Source organism: Crassostrea angulata, chromosome 10 (assembly GCF_025612915.1).
Source record: "Crassostrea angulata isolate pt1a10 chromosome 10, ASM2561291v2, whole genome shotgun sequence".
NCBI lineage: Eukaryota > Metazoa > Mollusca > Bivalvia > Ostreida > Ostreidae > Magallana > Magallana angulata.
Window position 1 is genome coordinate 49,657,352 of NC_069120.1, and position 20,201 is coordinate 49,677,552.

At 33.6% G+C, this 20,201-nt stretch overlaps 1 long non-coding RNA gene and 1 pseudogene across 1 annotated transcript; both read right to left on the minus strand.

Moving 5' to 3' along the window:
* Positions 1–4,882: 4,882 nt before the first annotated feature.
* LOC128167984 (twitchin-like) lies at positions 4,883–13,176 on the minus strand (annotated as a pseudogene).
* A 1-nt stretch (position 13,177) lies between these two features.
* LOC128167985 (uncharacterized) lies at positions 13,178–18,790 on the minus strand. The gene is made up of 3 exons (XR_008241279.1): positions 18,675–18,790; positions 13,895–14,062; positions 13,178–13,251 (listed from the first exon to the last, which is right to left on the minus strand). It is a non-coding gene; the product is annotated as an uncharacterized LOC128167985 (long non-coding RNA).
* Between the last annotated feature and the right edge of the window lie 1,411 nt (positions 18,791–20,201).

Sequence of the window (20,201 nt, forward strand, 5' to 3'; positions counted from 1 at the left end):
CTTTAAAAAATTCTGTTCTGTAGTGAAAACATTTGTTTATTATTTTCACTTAAACAATATAATGCTGTCTTTGATGATTTACGCGGGAATGAAGGAAGCGACATTGGAGAAAAAATACATAACCCGCGTGGTTATATTTACATCTTTCTTTTAAGGTGGTATGGAACACCTCCATATTGCGACGTGCTTCCTATCGAAATAAACAAAAAAATCAATTTAATTCTATATAATTTTTCTTTCACAAGTATGTACCTCACAGCTTAGCGCAATCAATTAAAGCGTCGGTTGCGAATCTGAATATGAGTTCGTATCCTTCGAGGCTTTTACAATTTTTACCTTTCCAAAAAAATTAACGTATTGGCAAATATTGTACAATTTAAAAATTCTAAACCGATGAAAGCTTTTTGATTTTAATGTACTTTTATTCACATTATTATCGCCAGGTGCCCCATACCACCTTAACTTAAACAATAAAATGCTTACTTTAGTGATTCATGCGGGTATGAATTTGCGATATTGCAAAGATGCGACCGCAAAGCTCGAGTATACAAGAAAGAGTGAAAGTCGAAGGCAGAAGAGCGATCCTCCTTCCTTTGGATTCATGTTGTTTTTTTTTTAATCTTATTCTTAATTTGAACTTAGTGTCTTATAAAAGAATTATTAAAGAACATAATGCGGCTTAAATGTTATGCTGTATAATAACATAACAAAAATCATAGTTTTTCATACACGATTTTCTTTGCAAAGAATGAATCCTCTAAACACTGCGATCTTTTCCCTTTTTTAAACGCCAATATTTTTTATATTTTTTTTGGGGGGGGGGGGGGTCCGAAATAGCAAGGTCGTGCTTCGGCTTACGCATGGAAAGAAATATAAACATTTAGTGAAATTCTAAATCATTGTGTATAACTTGATAAATGTTTTGTGTAAATTGATAAATGTTTAAATGTCAAGATAAATGCATCAAAATAATGTTCCTTAGTTATAAAAGTATCGAATAAGGATTAATACGAAGCTGACATAGCATAGTTAATAAAGTAGCGCGGGACGTTATGCATGCGCAGATAGTTAAGTTTGCCGGATGCACTGTGATCGACCGAAGCCGATCACAAAAATTGTATACTTCAGTGCAAACTTAGCCGTTACGGCTATGTAGGTCATTGTATTATTTGAATAAAAAGGCGGGGCGAATAGTATGCATGAGTATATTAGCGTGTGTTCGAGGTGTATACATGTATCATTTCTTTAAGTGATACCAAAGAAAGCAATCTAAAACCCACCTCACCTTTTTTAAGCTTGAGACCGACAGAGTATAATAGAAATTTAGATTTTGTTTTTACTGCTTGACTTACGAGATGTCTTTGAAATTATTCAACGGCAAATAATTCGTTGGATTAAAATGTAAGCTTAAAATGCAAATCGAATATGTAAACAGAACGCCTGACAATTAAGAGATAATTAGATCTTATTATATTTCCGTGAATTTCTAGAATTTATTTTATTAAGCATATAATTTTGAAAAATCTGAGTGTTCCGACAAATATGCGGCTAAATTGAACTACGCTCTTTGTATAGGGAATAAATCGTTTTAAAAAATTGTAATTGAATATCAGTATTATCACTTCTAAAAAAATCAGTGTAGGTACAGTCCAGAAAACTAACGGGCATAATTTGACTCTGAAGTACATTGCATGTCTCTGAATTTCTGTGTACCACAGTACTGATGCAGCATGCGTACTTATGCAACATGCGCACAGCTGCTCACTAAGCGTGCTCCAGACTTGAACTGGCAGTACCAATATTTGATAGGGTTCTCCTTGTCCAATGCATCAAACTGCACCCACAAAAAGGATTTTGACGAGACATGACGTGATTTGATTTTCGATCACGATGTGGAATAGGTATGCTAAAAGCGTGAATGTGAATAGAGTTGAATCACGTGCACGTGAATGTTATTCATGAGGGCAAGACGGGTTGAAATTCGTAAACAAGGCACCTAATAGAGACACGCACACAAGATTTTGCACTTTTTAAATAAAAATCAAATGAACGCATGGCTGTTTCAATTTATTCAATGGATGTGAATGATTAATGTAACTGTTTTCATTAACCATATTTACGAAAACTTGAAACATTAAAATAAATGCGCTCATATACATGTAGAAAACAGGCTCTCAAAATGAGCAATGAGAAATCGATGTAAACAGCATACCCCTGCTATATTAATCAAGGCAATGTGTTATTACACTGCATGGAAGTAAGAATTTAAAAACCTCAATGTGTAGAAAATCTTTAATTTCTTTTGCAAATTACGGGGGGGGGGGGGGGGGGGTTGTTGTTTACGTTTAGAAGATTTTTCTTATTGTACATGTAATTTCATTACGCAAAGCTGAATCAAACCATGGCTTATCTTTTGGTCCTATAGTTAACTTATTTTTCCGGAATAGTTTTTCTATTGTGTGCTGGAAAAGTACATGTACAACATGTATATGCATTTTAAGTACCGGTTTGATCGACAGCGTCGATTTAATTTGTTTGACATAAACATGCGTAACTTTATGATCACTCATGGAGTCATGGGTGGAACTCAAATTGATACACAAATTGTCAAATGGGGACTTTAATATACTCACAGTCAAATAAGGCCAATTTGATACACACGCGGACAAATGAGGACTTCATTGCACATACACACACAGGCAAAAAGAATTTTGCCTAAAAAATTGTTATTTGTTCTTTACCCAGCCGAGCTGTGACCATGCACATTAAAATGTGGTTATTATATTTAATACTGTTACAATTTTTAATTTACTGAAGAGCCTAGAGGTTTGCAATTGAATTTATAGAAGTAAATCTAAATAGAAATTAAAAAATTGCATTTTGTGATTAAACTAATGGGCATCTGCACTATCTTGTAAACCCAAGTACTTTTTTTCATAATACATGTACATGTATGTAAATACATGTAAATATATTTTCATAAAAGATTTCCTTTAACTTAGATTAAAACGTGGGGCAAAACTTACGAGACTAGAGTCTGTAATAGGTTGTCATCTGCCTATAAACAATACACATTTTATTACGTAATCTCTAAATTTCTTGTAATTTACGCATTGATATATAGTTGATCGCATGACAGTTTCATGTTAAATTAGCGATACTTTGAGCAAGCTCACAAATGATAACCCCCGCTATGAATATTTTTTTGCTGTTCTACATAGAAATATAAAAGGCCGCGCTTAACAAAAGAACTTAAAAAATATGACCAAAATTAAAAATGCACATAATGCAAAATTTATTTAGAATTTTAAGTTAATGCCAGAAAAAAATACACTGTACCTAAAATATTGAAACTGTTTGACAGGAGTGTTAACGTAACAATTCCATTTGTTGAGATTCATTTTGTGAGACTTAACAGATTTACGACTTAGTCGCTAGTTCTGTAGTAAATCGCACCCCTGAGGTATAGTAACAAAAGCAGGACATTTAAAGCAATCATATAATGTTATGGAATAGTAACGGCAGTTTCAATATGGGAAGGAACTCGGTAAATATGATTTACCAAAGTTGCGGGGTATTAAAAGCCTAATGTATTAATGATGAATTAACTCGTCTTGATCAAAAAGTTTTAATTAATGGATACACCATTTTCCTTCCAGTAACCTTGAACCACAAATGACAAAAGCTCAAGGTCATGACATATTTTCAGGTCACAGGCAATCCATGTGTCAAGTTTCAGCTTCTAATCATTATCCATTACAAAATATATGGCCTAGACATGAATTATGCAATTTTTTGGAGTGACCTTCAACTTGCACAAACGACCTTGGGTCAAGATCATGACACACCCTCAGGTCATATGCAATCTGTTTATGGAGTAGGGACTTCCCTTGTTTTTCCATAAGAAAGATAAAGACCAGACACAAATTCTACAATTTTCTTTCCAGTGATCTTGTACTTGCACAAATGACCTTGGGTCAAGATCACAACACACCCTCAGGTTGTAAGCAACCTTTGTGTGAAGTGGGGAATTGTAATGTTCCTCCATTAGAAAGATATGGACCTAAATGATTGCACAGACAGACGGACAGACAAGGTGATTCCTATATCCCCAAAACTTTATTATACCTAAGAATTATTATAAATAAATGCATTTCTTTACTAGTTTTAAAAAGAATGACCTAAAAAGAAATCAAAACGAAAATCACACTAAATGGCAAAATACATCTTTAATAACATTTCTTTTATCAACAAGAGCTAATTGAACACTAAGCATAGCAAATTCATTCTTAATATAAAATAGATAACATTGACTGAATTCATTTACCGTAATTAACAATAGCTTAGCCAACTACGCTCTTGCTGTAGATCTTTATCATTCCAAATTCACTTTCATTTTAACTTCATGTACATGCAAAACAGAGCATGAAATGGTTAAATCCTTAAGGATATTGTACATATATGTAGTAAATATTTCATATGGAAAGATCATTAAATACATGTATATAACAGCTAAGATCTGGCATTATTTTCATCAATTTTTTTTAGCATTCATGTCACTAGGCAGTCCAAAATGATATACATGAGACACCAAATCTGTCACTATAAAAAGGCTTTTATCAGGTTTATGTGTATCATGAAGGCTAACAGGAGCTTACAGCTTTATTTTACTTGTCATAAAAATTTCTTCATAAGACAACCACTATTACAATGAATATTCAAAATCATTATAAAGATACTAAAAATTACTTTTAAAGCAAAAGCAAAAGCCCCTCTGTCTCTCTCTCTAGAAAACTAACAAGTAAATCAATGCACATATACTACATTTCTGATCTGTCTCTAGTTCTGAATATTATAAAATTTCTTTTCATTATAGAAACATTTCATTTTTGAATCCTACTGTTTAAGTAGCTTCAAGTTTGTATTTCTAACAAAGTCTTTGACTTGTTTCCAGGTTCAATTTTTCAAACTCTCTTCTTTTTGAAGAGCCAGGTCACAGTCATGTTTTTTTGGCAGGGTCCTTAGATTTAAAAACTGGCCCATTTGCCTCGTAACTGCTGCTTTCTCAGCTGCTGTCCATTAGGTTTTCTTCCTCCACTTATTCTTTTAAAACCTGGAAGTAACACAACAAATTACAACTTACAAGTTCAACTGCCTTAATCAAATAACATATTGACATAAAATCCAGCTTCAAAAATACATAAACATGCATTACTCTCTGCATGGCTATTTTGTATGGCAGAAGCTTATACTTTAGTTTTTTGTTTACTTTCAGTTTTAATTCAGACAAATACCTCTTTGCTTTTTAAGTTCTTTGCTTGGGGGATCTTCTTTATCTCCAGTTCCAAACACCATTTCTAGACAATCTTAAAACAAAATCATAAGAAACAGTAGCTGGTGATGTCTGGGGTCACTTTGGTGACTGCAGACCAGGATCCATTATCAGGGTCCCTCATTTCAATATAGTAAGCTGTTAGAGGAGATCTGCCATCATTCTTGCTGGGTTTCCAGGCTAACACCAAAGAGGTTTTCTGAATGCCTCAGAGTATGACTGGACCAACTGGTGGCGATGGTTTTTCTGAAAATGCACATAAAATACACTTTTTATATGCATTTGAAAAGAAATCTCAACAACAGAAAAAAATCAGAATACTCAAAATACATGATGTGTATTGAAAACGTTTTCATGAAATGGCATTGTTACAGACAAAATAAACCCAGTGCTTTTGATGGCAGACCTAATCAAAGATCATGTAAATACAAACATTTGGTTAGCCTTAATCATACACCAAGCTTTGTAAATACAGTGTATGAAGTGCTTAAACAATGAGTTTTAGCTCAAGTTTACCTGGAGGTCTCTTTGGAACAACAGACGTGTCCAGTTCACAGGTTTCTCCTTGTCCGTTCTGGTTCAGGGCAGTTATAGAAAAGAAATACTCTTGGTCTTCATCAAGTTTGGGGACCTTGTAAGACGTCTCAATGGCCTTTAGAGTGGCCACCTCCTCCCAGTCACCATCAGAGCCTCTCTTCTGCTTCACCACATACCCTGTCACCTTGGAGCCTCCATCTGAAGACAGTGATTTCCAATCCAGTGTCACAAAATCGGGACCAAGTTTAGACACTTTGACTTTGACTTGAAGATAGAACATCTAAAGAGAAACAAAGATATTTAACCAGTAATCATACATTATCTTACACACTTAAGCATACATTTCAACATATGTAGGCTCTTACCTATCTTCCTCTTAAGTCTCACAGGTTCTTTGGTCTCTAGTGGTGAGACTTGTCCCTCCTCATTAACAGCAGACACCCTGAACAGATAGTCAATGAGGTCTTTGGGAGAGTATTTGGTGGTGTTGTCATCCATTTTGGCCACTTTGCTCCATCTTGCTCTGGTGCTAGGTCTGGACTCAATAACATAGCCTGTGACTGGAGAACTGTTATCTTTTGTTGTTGGCTTCCATTCAAGTCAGCAGATGAAGCAGTGAGATTGGACACACTGAATGGTCCCTTAGGGGCAGATGGTTTGTCTAAAACAACAAGAAATCTGTGAGTCAATACTCACTAGTTATACCCCACCCTGATGTGAATATACAAAATAAACACAGTCATAATGTAACAGAAAGTGGACATTAGATGTGCTCAAAAATGAATCCCATTAAATGGAATGCCTACCACTAAACAAAGAGTACATGTGTTAAAATCTCTCGCATCTGCGATGAGCAATTTCTGAGAAAACTGTAATGAAAATTTATTTTAAATTCAAGTCTAAGAATACATTTGTCATTTCATAGGAAAGTGACATCTAATTTGTACAAAAACGACTCCCACCATATGTCATATGCCTATACAATGAGTGTGTTAAAATCTCAAGCAACTGTATAAATAATAGTTGCCAATTTAAGAAGAATGTGACAGATATTTGTTACCAACATACAGACAGATGAACAAACAGACCCAGATGGATAAAACAGTATATCCCCCACTCGTTTGAATTAGGGGCATCTCACTGGTTAGTAAATAAATTTAAAAGTAAAACAATACGAAAAAACCAATAATTCTGCAAAAAATGCAGATGTTCCTAGAATATAAAAACATAGGTAATCACAGATTACAAAGCTCACCGAGACGAGGCATCACCCTTATGAGACATCACCTTTATGAGACCACCTTTATCATATTATATGAAAATCATACTTTATGATCTTGGATATTCATGGATTAAGAAATAAAGTACGAGTTTTCGTGAATGTTGCAGAATAACCTCCGAGGTCGAGAAATGTTGTTTTGAAATATAAAAGCCGAGGCTTTTATATTTCAAACAACATTTCGAGACCGAGGAGGTTATCCTGCAACATTCACGAAAACAAGAACTTTATTTCTATTCTACTAACAGCCCAGTATTTCTACAGATCGTTTCTCCTATAGAGAGACGATCTAGGTCATTTTGACGGCTGTTCTGTGTAACCCCAACGGTTTTGTTAGTAATGTTTACATGTGTATCGATCAAAGGAATCACATGCAGACGACAGACTTTTTCTTAGGATTTTAATACTCTTTACTTATTTATTAAAAATCTTTGAATCACATTCCTAATATTTTAAGGGCAATTTAATATGATTATTACTACTACACGTTATATATTTTATGTAAAAACACGCAGTGAAAATGTGCCAGGGAGGTCCTAGGAACAGCCGCATTGATCTCTTAAAAATAAAGATTTGAGGCAATACACATTGTTTTGACTGGAACTAACACGTGAAATTGACATGGTTTTAAAACTTTTTACGGTTTGAAGTTGTACTTCCATGATCAGTGCGAGACAAATAGGTATTTCTGATCTGATAATTTACTGATGACGTTCGTGGTATATTGAAGAATAATGTCCGCGGCATCTCTTTGATCTCGGCAATAACTGTTAGTAGTAGAATGTATCATAATATACAATACTAAACAGAACAATATCATGATACAATATCATATCATAAAATATAAAAAAAAATTGATACAATATTATATTTTGTTATACTTTCATGTTAAATACTGAAATCTGATTGGTTAAGACGCAGTTAATAATATTTACTATTACCCTCAGCGTTAGTAACGCACTTAGCAACGGGTAACATTAAAAAATGTTACATGCGCGAAAATTATGCGCGTACGGTTCGCTGTAGAATTCACGTTATTCCTATATAAAAGCAGTAAAATTTTCTTAAAAATTAAGACATTCAGTATAACAAAATAAATAGTGCCTGTTTGGGAGGATAACAGTTGAAATTGACACCCCTCGAAAACCATTGTCAACCTCCGCTTCGCGTCGGTTGACAATGGTTTTCTCGGGGTGTCAATTTCAACTGTTACCCTCCCAAACAGGCACTATTTATATAGTATCATATAACTTTTTACAATATAACATATAATATTTTGTATCATATTAAACAATAGTGTTTCATATCATACAATACTTAATCATAGGAATCATGTTATATCATTTAATAACAACCTCATCTTTCTATCAAGCAGGTTTAATTGAGGTAGGAGATTTCTTTAACATCGTTGATAATGGAGATCAGGCTCTGCATCTGAAGCAACCTCTGCGTTTCATTTATAATATAGTAAAATCAACTATGCAAGCTATCATCTATTACACATGTGACCTGTTCCAAAAAACTACACCTCATCCAGCATCCGTAACCTATGGCTCAGATTCAGCATTCAAGCCTGTCAGGTGCATCAGTATCATAAGACACATCACCCATGCAAGTTTGGTGAAGTTAGGACCAGTAATAACTAAGATATCATCAACAGAGGGCACCAGCAATTAAAACCTTAACCTCCTCCAGCATCCGCAACCTAAGGCTCAGATTCAGCATCCATGCCTATCATGTGCATCTGTATTATAAGACGCCATTCATTCAAGTTTGGTGAAGTTAGGACCTGTAATAACTAAAGATATATTTTTTAGCATCCTTGATAATGGAGATCAAGCTCTGCATCTGAAGCTTCCTCTGCGATTCTTTCATATTACAGTTTAATCAACTATATAAGTTTGAAATAGTACTATTATCTAGTATGTAACATGTGACCTGTTAAAAAAAACTTAACATTATCCAGCATCCGAAACTATGGCTCAGACTCAGCATTCAAGCCTGTCAGGTGCATCAGTATCATAAAACGCACCATCCATGGAAGTCTGGTGAAGTTAGGACAAGTAATAACTAAGATATCATCATCAGAGGGCACCTGTTTCAAGAACTTTAACCAGCTTTTAAAACCTAACCTCCTCCAGCATCCGAAACCTATGACTCAGATTCAGCATTCAAGCCATTCAGGTGCATCAGTATAATAAGACGCACCATCCACACAAGTTTGATGAAGTTATGACTAGGCGTAGCTAAGACATAACATTAGAGGGCACCTGCTCAAAAAACTTTAACCAGCTCCAAAAACCTTAACCTCCTCAAGCATCTAAAACCTATGGCTCAGATTCAGCTTTCAAGCCTGTCAGGTGCATCAGTATCATAAGACGCACCAACCATACAAGTTTGGTGAAGTAAGGACCAGTAGTAACTAAGAAATTATCTTCAGAGGGCACCTGCAACAAAAACTTTAACCAGCTCTTAAAACCTTAACTTCTCCAGCATCCGAAACCTATAGCTCAGATTCAGCACTCAAGCCTGTCTGGTGCATCAGTATTATAAGACACACCATCCATGCAAGTTTGGTGAAGTTAAGACCAGGAGTAACTTATATATTGCTATCAAAGGGCACCTGCAACAAAAACTTTAACCTGCTCCAAAAGCCTTAACCTCCTTCAGCATCTGTAATTTAGGACCCAGATTCAGCATCCGAGTCTTTCAGGTCCATAAGTACGTCAATATGTATCATCCATGCAAGTTTGGTGAAGATAGGACAAGTAATAGCTTAGATACAGGACCTGCAACAAAAACTTTAACCAGGTCCGGACGCCGACGCCAGAAGTATAGCATAAGCTCCCCTTGACTTCGTCTCGGTGAGCTAAAAAGGAATGTTGTCAGTAATAAAGACCACTGTAATATTACAATTTAAGCTAGACTTACTAGGTTTTGTTTTCTCCTAAATAAATTGATTTGCATTCAATGAATAATACAAAATCTGACAATTTATTTTTAAAGCATATGCCGGCCACCAGCTTCCTTGTGATGGAGGATTTACCTATAAGTTATCAAAATCCAACTTTTAAAAGCAAATTTTCACTGTACCTTAGAATTCCATGGATAAGACTTGAGTCCATAGTCATATAATAGCTCTTCTCCCTCATGTATATCTCTGTTGTGAATAATAGTAAAATTTGATAGTCAACTAAAGTTGTGTAACCAATTACTTTAATTTATTTAAACAAGTACATTTCATTATACACTTGTTGACAGGGTATAACATGTATAAGGACAATAGGGGTGAAATATCATGATACAAATGCATTACAATTCACGACAAAATTAATTTTGATATTCGGTTCATTCTAGATCAATTTCGATTTAATTCAATTCAAAATTAGTGAACATATTTCTGTATAAGACATTCATTATGATTGGTTACTGTTTGTCAAATAGTACAATCAAATTTCATGCAACATAATGCCCCTTTAGAATGGACATCAATGTAACTACACGTACTATAATTTACCGATAAAAAAATTGAGTTGATATATTGTTAGCATTTTAATTGTTACCATATTGGACCAGTTTGAAATGATATCAAAATACCATAACATGGAAGACATAGCATCTTCGCTAGCCAAATGTCGGATTCATTATTCTCATCTCCCCCTGGGCATATTTAGCCAACTTCAACATAACTTGCTTATTAATAATGACTTTTCAGGGCATCCAATCAAATTGTTCATTTTATTCAGCTTATTCACAGTAACGGCGGCGCAAAGTGATACTTGCTTTTATTGCACGAATCCAGAAAAATTAGTTTGAGGAAGATATATACATTTGGCAGTTTTTACCATGTATCTCAAGTTATCTATTACTTCCTGCACCTACAGGATGAGCTGAAGAGAAATTTATTTTCGGTATTTGTTGTGACATACTTTAAAGTGATGCTGTATTGCTGTTGCCATTATGAACACAACTGTGTTTTTTCAAGAACAATAAATGACTCAGAAGAACCGCTATATGGCATTATATGAATTACACTAAATCTGCCAAGGGGGAGATGAGAATTTTAAACCAGATAGTTAACATTTAAGATATTCTTAAAATGACGAAATTAAATCTTAATAAAACATTATTTTGCTATAAAACAACGAAATTTCAACCCCACAAAAATTTGTGCTTCAACAATATACAGAGCCTGTTTCCATATATGTTTACTCAATATGTTTACCAAGTTGAGAAATACCACAGTTATAAGAAATCTTTTCAGTGAAACTTATATAATGTACATGACAAAATAATGTTGATAATGTATTGAAAAAATATTTTTTTGTTTTCATTTTCTCCTCCTATGGGACTTAAAACTTTTGGGTTCATAAACTTAAAAATAAAAAAAATGTTGGCCTAATCATGATAATTAAATCAGTAGCAGTAAGCCTATAGTACACGGTAAACAAGCAAAATTATTTTGTAAATACCTGGTTCCAAAAAGACATAGCACTTCCCCTATTAATTTCATTTTGCAGTTGATCTCTTTCTTGCTCCCATGGTTCACAAGCCTTCCCAATCTACCATCTTCTTCTGATGCATCAACACTATAAATGATCGAGGTAAATTAATTGCTTACATTAATAAAAGATTCATACCAAAATATATGTTTATAATACTACAAGAACTCATTTTCTTTAGTAAAAAGTTGGATAGAGCCTTTGTTTAAATCAAAGAAATAAAAATAATATAGGCTTGTGTAAACTATTATAGATTAATTTTTTTTAAGACATGTTAAAAATTTAAAAATATATACATCTATCAGAAATGCATGTTAGGCCTTACAGTACTTAAGTACTGTAAGGCCTAGCATGCATTTCAGATAGATGACAATGTTTTTATATTTTTTCTTTCTCTGTCACACAAACAAGAAGCAAGTGCATGCAAATAATTCCTGGTTATTATATATAAGCATAGTACTGCACAACACAACACTCTCATTATTATAATATTATGCAGACTGTTGTATACTAGTAGTTGTGATGTTTCTTCATGTATGTGATGAGGAGTAAATTTTAGTGTATTAGTTGTAATTATTATAGTGATTTTAGAATGCGTTATTCAGACAATTCAAGCTGTACGTGTTAGGGTAATTAAGAATGAAGCAAATTAACGTCTAGAGTGGTCAAGTTTTATGAGTTAGCTTTTGAAAATTGGAGCCTTGCATGGGTGCTATTGTTTGCAGAATGTCCTGCCATTTTTAATTTCAAGCGTTTTTTCAACGTTGATGTAATAAACAGACTTGTCCAAACGTTTCTCTGACTAAATTTTTAAAAAATTGATGATTTGAAAAAAAAAAACGAAAATTTAACACCCTCACTGAAAAATGGCAAAAAAAAGTTTTGAGATAGCAGTATTTTTCAGGGTCGGTTTGGAAAGCAGAAACAAACCTATTTTTTCTTTAGGCCCTTTAAGATTTTTATAGAGTTAGAGTGATGTAGAAATGGAACTAGTTTATCAGTATATAGATTAATTGAAGCTAATGATCTGAGATAGTCATCAATTGGAGCCAGAGTAGTATAACAGAGAGGGGATTTTTATTTAGGATTCAAACAGTGCACAGGAATAAAGTATGTAATTTGACTTCCCTCTGGGATGATGTAAAAAAAGTTGTAAATAGATTCATTTGTCTTTGCGAGATTCAGTGATGGAAAAATATGTTTTAAATTAATTACCATAAGAGAAATGACAGCTATCTCTGTGACAACATTATTTAGTCCATACAAATAAAGGTGTTCACTTTTCTAAAATCTTTGAATGTTGAATTTTCCAACTGCTGGAACCCTTGACTACCACCATAAAACCAGCCAAATATGTTTAGCTATACTTGATTAAGCCATGGCCTGGCATTAAACCAATATCCATATATTTAGGTACGTAAGAAAACAAAAAGGTATTTCATGAGAATCTAGACACTTACCACAAATCTCTGTAAACAAAATCTGTAGCCAGATGAGAACCCTTCTTCCAAGTTCTCACCTTCCTTGTGTTATAACCTTTCCTGTATACACTAACAAAAAGTCGCCTGCATTTCTGCGGACAGTTGTTCTGACTCCTCTGCCTAAAATACATAATATAAGCGTACAGGAAGCTACATGGAAATTATAAAGAAATTGTTGATTTCAATTTATATGTTATTGTCATATGTACATGTATATACTATTAGATGAATTGCACTGATATCATGTCAAAGAATTTGTACAAAAGAAAATTTTTGTATTTTTGCAGAACAGTAGCTCCACGTGAAATTCAGGTTGACAGACCGTAGAGCTACAGTTCCACCCATGCAAAAATTGTATATTTATTGCACATAAAAAGTTCCACATGGTTTTGGACTATTTAAACTAATTTAGGAACATCTTCTTTGAAAATTTTAATACTGAAAATGTTCTTCAACAATGATGAATCCACAGTAGTCACTAGTCAACTGAATTTTTTATTCAAAATTACATGTACTTCCTTGGAAAATGAAGTTCCTTAATTGGTTTTAAATTTAATGTATATATATTTTTGCAGCTATCAGCGGGCCATATAATAGAATTTATTGATAATATGGAGTAATACCTGTTGATAACCATGAAGCACGCAAAAGTAATAGGATTCATGAAATATTTAACTCACAATAGAGGAATAATACCAACTAGATTGGTCTCCAAACAAAATTCAGAAGTTTAATTTAGGGCAATTCAAAAATTTTTCCTTACCTTTGTTCTCAAATAAACTTCTATTAAATCCTGGTGGATCAATATTCTTTTCACTCCATTTCCTTGACTCTTCAATGGGATTAACTCTTTTTCGATCTTTTCTTGACATGGTTTTCAATATGCTAAAGCACGTACATCCATTTTTTTGTTTGTTTACTGTTTTCCACACTGCAAAGATTGAGAGATTATAGTAAATCCCAGTAGTTTATAAAACAGTTTTCTCTATGTATAATCACAAATTTTAAACTGATGATCATAAAAGTAAACAGAAAAAAAACCCTTATCATTCTGTCGAATAACAAGAAACTGTTAGATAACTTTTATAGATGAGTCTAAATAGTAGTTATGGGTGGGAGAACATAATAATGTTTATACCATTTGACTGTCCTTAAAGACCGCGCACATTTTTACCGGGTGGTAAATCTCAGGTGAGGGTGGGGCTTAATTTCTAGAGGTGTAGAAGCCTCCGGGGCTTGCAGTCTATCAGCGGTCATGAACGCTGCTAATCATTAAACACAAGAAGCGAATTAATACACAGTAAACAAGCATTCTGAGAGTATTGCATTAGCAATACACGTTCCCTTCCGGTTTGTGGAAATTGTGAAAACAATGCACTGTTATGCAGAATATCGAACCCGAACATTAAAAAATTCTCGAAAATATGTCAACCAGACGCTACAAAAGTGTAATCTTGATCTGTATTAGTTTGACATTTTGAAGCTGTTCAGCAAATTTCATATTATTCCTCAAACACATAAAGAAAAAAAGTATGGAAAACTGAAGTGGGACAGACAGACAGACGGACGGACTGTCGGACGCAGAGGAAAGCTATAGTCCCCTCCGGTGAAAACCTGTAGGGGACTATAATAAATATTAATAATTAATCAGTCAGAATTGGTCTTAGTTTGAATATGTTGTTGTTCTAATGATATGAAGCAATTTGTTACGGAAATGTTACGCATTGTCCGAATTACACGTGTGTAAAGTACAATTTTAAAAAATCATTAAATTAATTCTGCTCTAAAAATGTAACTCAGTACATTGTGTTTAGCACTTGACATTCATGTTTAGGAAGTCAATTTTAATAAATATAATTGTATAAGAATTCAAACCACTATATATTAGGAATGTGGAATGTAAATTCAGCCTTTTTATGATGACAGTATTATTGGAGTTCGTTTTCCATTTAGTGACGTTTTCGTGCAAAAAGTTCTAGTTGAGTGTATTTCCAGTAAATACAGCTTTAGTAGCTCATAAGATTGTTTAAATATTTTTTTTTTTTTTTTTTTTTACATGTTTTGGAACTGCTTATGCATCTTCGTGGAATTTAGTTGGTCACATACAAATATAAATTGCAAATTTTCAATTACTGACTTTTATTTTCTATAAAACAATGTTAATATTGGTAATGTTAAAAGTTCAATTTTAATTCCCCTTTTTTATACGTGACGGAAGATATCAAAGATAACGTTGTTAATTGCTAGCAAACAGAAATCAGCGGACCTGGACAGATCAAGCTCGGACGATCACGTCCATCGAAATGGGTGCTATTGTTCAAACTTGATTGACAAGCGGCATCATTTTGAAGTTTGTACAGGTAAAAAAGGGGGCGTTTGTAAAATGTTCGGCCTTTAAACTTTAACAATGTAAAAAACAAATAGACGCTGCGATTTCATTGGGTGTTTTATTTTTAATGATGGTGTAATGTGTCTCATGAACTCAACTTTTGTCAAGGGTTTATGCAAGAAATAACAATAAGCCTCATTGTTGTGAAAATGGGTTTCTTCTTTAGCTAAAAATTAATTTTTTTCAAACATTTTTTAATTTACACCAAAATTGTGTATAACAAATCCTGACGGTTAGAGCATCACAACATTCAATGTTTCAATGTGTCCAGTGGGAGCTTCGTCAAAAGCAGAAGAGAGAGAGAGAGAGAGAGAGAGAGAGAGAGAGAGAGAGAGAGAGAGAGAGAGAGAGAGTTTAAAAACGACGAAGGATTGGGTACATCCTCTCAACGTCAACGAGTGGACTTCATGCAGGACCCATGACAGGTACCCCTACCGAATCGATCGTTTCGGCAAAAATAGATTAAACCTCCCTTCACACAGGCAAACATAAGGATAAATACCTTCCAACGGCTCCAGCTGCAAAAGGTATTGTAAGGTGTTTCGTACCTAGTGTTTACTAGTTGGAAAGATGACATGCAGTCAACTTTCGCCATTTTGATGATCCTTAACGCATGCGCAAAAAGGTACCGGGTTCGTTCGCCCCACCTACCTGTTCGCCCAAGTCCAACGTAGCATCGGGGGGGGGGGGGGGGGGGGGGGGTGCAAATCAACAAAATAGGCATTATAACGATTAGTGAATTACGTGTTTTTTTTTTTTTTTGCTTGTCAATGTTGAAATAATTACGTCTTAAACATTTAAAAAAAAAAAGAATACTGTGATTTCAATTAAAGTCAGTTAAAGAAAATAAAGAAGTTTTAATTTTTCTATCTTTTTCATCCAACATTTATCATCGATGTTATGTTTTTAATTCCGTTAACAATGTTTACAATTGTTCAATAAAACTAAATTTTCTTTAAATAACTGACTTTAACTGAAATCAAAGTATTCTTTTTTTAAATGTTTAAGACATAATTATTTTAACAGTGGAAAATGTTAATTAATGGTTAATAATTTAAACTGAAAATTATGGAAAGCTTTTTTCTATATGTTCGCTTTGTTTTGAAAACAATTTAATCCAATGAGGATACGAGCAGCGGCTTTTTTGATTCAGAATAAAAGTTTTTATAGCCCTTATCTTATCAAAAGAATCTTATTCATTATTAATAATTAATCTTCTAAGTTGGCCATGCAGCAACACGGAGGTTAATCTGGACACTATAATATTTGTTGAATCCACTGAATGCGGTTTTTTATCTTATATAATTTGAAACTTTATTTACAAAAAATCGCTTTAAAATTATATTTTAATATTGCAAACGGGCCTTGAGCGAACACATTTCAGGGCGAACGGAAATTAGAGCGAACGGCGTCAAAGGGCGAACGCGTTTTAGGGCGAATGAACATATGGATATGGATATATATGGATATCTAGGTATATTGAACATTACGATAAGCTACCAGCCTAGCCGCTAGGTCTTTAAATTCAGGCAACCACTTATTAAACCGACATATTTTGTTAATTTCAAGCGGAAATATAACGTACAGTACAAGTTAAAATTCATAATAACTTATCATATGAACTAAATATAACTAAATAGGATAAATATCAAGTTTGGTACAAAGTGGTAACTGAGGTAGCAATTTCGAGTTTGATGCTTAGCATTAAATATGTAAGCTAGGTATATCCACGTAGCGGCTTGTCTAGGTTTCTGTTCAACAGCGTAGCTGCTACATGTACATGTACGTAGCCCCACGTAGCTGCTACGATCCTTCACGGCCTTATTTTTTTTAGTGGAATCCGCGCCTGGCATAATATAATTTATTAAAGCACATGTTATTATATTTATGCAAATGACAGATAAAAATGAAAACAGCAATGTTATTAAACGTATAATAAGTTAAACTGTAACATTAAAGGTAAGTCATGATTTATTTAAATTGTGTTTAAAAAAAACTGTACGCATTAAAACCCTAGCTAAAGCCTCAGACGAGAAGATACACCACAAATAATCAATCACAAAAATTAAAATCATACACAACGATATATTTCACAAAAATATAATGATGGATACTTATAGTCATTACATAATTAAATTTTGATAATTGACGCTAATTGTAATGCCTTCATTTTTTTCCAATTGCCAGCGGTTACAATGTGTGTTTTTTTTTGTTGAGTCTTTATATTTATATGTGTGTATTAAATTCGTTGGTATCTTTTCATTTAATAATCTTTTACGCCTTGCAATTGGTATGTTATATTGATTGTGCATTTATAGCTTAAATTGATTCGTTGATATATTTTCATTTAAAAAAGAACAAATTTCTGGGATATCATATTAATTCATATATAAGTTGTATGATGTAATGATATGCAAACAGGCGCGGATCTAAAATTTACTTAAGGGAGGGGTGTTGGGGAAAATGATGTTGATATATTGTGTTTACATAGTACAAACTACTTCAAAATCAACAATGTACAAACTATAATGGTTATTTATAACACGTTTTCATGTCATAATAGCTAGGTTAGCAACTTAATTAAAATGAAATTATTGCTTTTATTTTCCTCTACACGTCCCCCGTACTTTCTGATTTCATGTTTACATGCCATTGGATATTTTCTTTAACGCCATGCAATTAATATTTGTATGGCACATTTATTGTGCATACCTAGCTTTTCGTTTGATAACACATTAATTAATATTGCTCTGAAAATTGCACATCGTCTGTATGTAATAAATGAATACAATGATCATCCTGCAAAGACAATGGCTGTTAATATGGATGCCTATAGAGGATAATGAGCAATTTGTGTTGTGACATCTTTAGTTAGTTGTATGAAATTGTATGTGATGGTTTATGTACATGTATAATATTAACGATTTTAAGTAAATACTGACTTATACTGTTGGAAATAATTTACCATTATACCAGTTTGTATCGATCATACACAGCTTCTTGCACTGTATTTGTAACTGAAGGTATGATTCAATTTAATCGAAAAAACAAGTATGGATGTAAATTTCCGTTTGTTGAATAAATTCCTTAACATATTTATAACACACACTATGCGATAATATATTTGTTAAAAACCAAAACAAATAATACTTACCTTTATCTTTTTACGCGACATTGATCGTCCTTGATATCTGTATGTTTTCAAGCGCTTATATGATCCAGATAGAATGTAAACTTCCGTTTTAACCCGCGCATGCGTGTTACCCTTCGATGTGTGTATACCGCCATGCTGACGGGCTGATAATTATACACACACAACATACACAAAACGGAAAAATACTTCCAACTGGTCCATGCACCAATTTTCACATATAAGGTTTATGGCATGATTTTAAGCATTTCTAAGGTGAAATTCAACTGAGGACCAGATTTTTGTCCTCACTTGAATTTTGTGTTCTCAGTTGTTGCTGTGTAACTTGACGTCGGCTCTCAGTTGCCAGTGTTTACGAACGCACACACACACACACAATCACACACACACACACACACACACACACACACACACACACACACACACACACACACACACACACACATACTCGTAAAGACATGAAACTCACTACACATGACTTTTTACCAGAGAGTCACTACACTATTTTCTAAGGGTCGTGAAGAAAAAATTTGAGCAAATTTATAAAAGACTGTCTACTCTTATTAGCCTAGGGGGCTGATAATTCGTAAATTCATTATATCAAAAATTTGGGTTTTCCCCTGAACTCCACTACATCAGACCACGTGACCCACCAGTTAGACACACATGATTCTCACTACATTGTCAGGTTTGAAATACACACATGAAACTGACTACTTACATTAATTTTACTTATTTATCCCATCTTCTCATTATCAAATGATTTGATACACCATACATTCTTTGTACAGTTTCTAAAGAATTATAGCACACAAGTTTTGTGATTTATAGTGGATTTTAAATAACGTATGTGGCAACGCACTTTGAGAAAAGTACACACTTAAAAAAAATAAAACGCGTTAAACTTAGGACTAAGCTAACGCAGTTTGAAAAAAAAAATTCAAAGTGCGTTATGAAGGAACTTCAACATTTTTTATTATCGAAACACTTAACGCACTTTAAAAAAAAATATGTTTAAATAGAAAAATCTGGAATTGAATTTCTAATTTGCTGATTGTATGATGAATTGTTAACACTAGTAAATCTCATTAACCGTCTTTAAGAACGGGGGTGGGTGTGGGTTAACCAATCATACAGGTCAATCACCAGTGCATCATTTACTAGTAATTGATTTCAGGAAGAAGGTTGCCTACCCCTTATCTTTCTATCCAAAACGTATGATATTCAGCAACTTGAAGTAAACGTTTCTGACATAGCCCAATGTATCAGATAAGAAGTACATTAATTTTGCTGCATAGACAAAGAAGGAAAAGGGCAATTGCTACGCGATGCAGTTTATGTCATATTTGGATAATTTAAAACTTGTGTAAATTGTCAAACTACGTAAGCTTATGAGAAAAAAATTCTAATCGAGAAACTGTTTATAAAGTAAGCTGAGAATGCATTGGATTCTTTTTTTTTTAAATTTATCCCATTGAGCTAAACAATATCAAACCAAGGTTAAAACAATCAGTTATTGTATGTCAATAA